Below are 2,003 nucleotides of genomic sequence, written 5' to 3' on the forward strand. Positions count from 1 at the left end.
TCGACGGAGATCTTGCCGCGAAACGTCGGAAATCTTGACTGCGCGGCCCTGAGCTCGTTTACGCGCGCGGCTGAGACCGACGGCTTACTCTACAGGACGATGCACAATACACAATTGATTAAAGTTCGAGACCGAACGTCGCGCGAGCGTTCGGACAGCGCAATTGACGGCTATTTTGATTTAACTAAACGACTCTCGGTGGTCCACAATCCATTCGGTTTTGCCCGATCGTGAGCGATGCAAGTCAGCTGTTGAGCAACTGGCGAGTCACTAGAGCCTGGAGCGCATAGCGATACTGATAGAGCGAAAGCTCGAGAATACGCGATCCAGCATAAAGAATCTCGCGGATTCCGATTGCGAGCTGCGATATCCTCAGTGGGATGTGAGCTCAAGAGAACCCGCCGCGAGTTAACAGACCGATTTGTGTGAAAGAAAAAACGAACTTGATTCTCACTGATTCGAGTTTGTAAGAGACGTACAGTCGAAGTGAAGAGCCGCTTTTAGCGTTCGCATTTATACCGATTTTTGAAAGGGCTACGACGCGAGTGGATTGGACCAGCGAAGCAAGGCGAGAAACGGTTTTCGCCGCGAGAGAGAGTCTACATTACCTTATTTAGGCATTAGTCGAATGACACGAGCTTTTCGCGGCGCGAGCCACCCGCCGATTCGCGGAATCCTTGTTTGTGCGATCCGTTGCCATGGCGATCGCTCGGATCCTTACGACGGCAGACGGCTCGCTGGCATCGCGATGCTGGGATCGCACGTGATACGAACGTGCGATCAACATCGAAAGGACAAAGTGAGTCGCTTGTGTGCCGAATTAGAGCATCGAATTATTTCAAATAAATGCTTGCCGCAGCGGTCACCGGTCCCCGCTGACGTGAGGTTAACCGTCAAGTTTGTTCGAATCTCGAACAATAACATATAAAACATTGTTTTTTGGCGAGTTTTTTATTTGTATAGAAAAATAGAAAAATATAATTATGCAACTTCAATCTTCACTCTTACAATTGCCATTCTTTGATCGTCAAAGAATGCAAAAAAAGTAATTGTTGTAGATGCTCTGGAGAAAGTCGATTTTTATCTTCAGTTAAGATATTTCCTGCTTGGGAAAATAACCTTTCAGAAGGTACCGATGTTGCAACCACGGGTAAGTACTTTTTTGCAACTTTGCTAAGTGTTGGATAAATTACCCAGTTGACACAGTTCTGTTACTACTATATAGCAGCTATACATTTCAATATAACATCCTACATAACATGAAAGAAGCTGTTATGATATAGTTATATTACAATTTCGCTAGTTTTTAAAAATAACAATGCTGTTATGGTTATGTTATAAGCACATCACCAAAAGACATAGTTGCTATATACTTATTATATAGCTACTTCAAATACAGCTACAAAGACATAATGGAGCATTTATAGGATGTATATACCTTGTATATAAATGAGATAAAACTGTGATAATAAAACTGTGATATTACACATTTATATTAAAGGGAAAAGAAATCATTGCGATTAAAAATACGTAATAAAAATATTTTATTTTTTCAAATTATATATATTTAAAGAATGTCTTATGTTTCAAAGAGGCGCCTGTATGTAATAAAGTGAGGGGAAATGAGAACAATGGGAATGACTGTCTCCGAAATCAACGAAATTATTTACATTGTTTGTAGACTGATTATTACGACATATTAAATCGAAATTAATAATAACATAAAATTAAAACATTATAAAGAATTCAAAAAAATTGTCCATATATCTTTGGACTTTAAAAATAATAACTTTCTTGAGTTATTATTTTCACTATGATAAATAAAAAAATTATTATGTCATTTATATGAGAGTTTAATCCTTTGGCTACGATTGATCTAGAGCTCAATTCTTGAATCATTCTCAACTATTCGTATGTGTAACTTGCAAGTTATATTCAATAAATGTACTTTTCTTATGGAAAGCTCTATGCTTATTGAATATAATTCGCAAATGACATACATA

This window comes from Odontomachus brunneus, unplaced genomic scaffold (genome assembly GCF_010583005.1).
Source record: "Odontomachus brunneus isolate Ranch 3 - 2012 unplaced genomic scaffold, Obru_v1 Obru_scaffold_331, whole genome shotgun sequence".
Taxonomy (NCBI): domain Eukaryota; kingdom Metazoa; phylum Arthropoda; class Insecta; order Hymenoptera; family Formicidae; genus Odontomachus; species Odontomachus brunneus.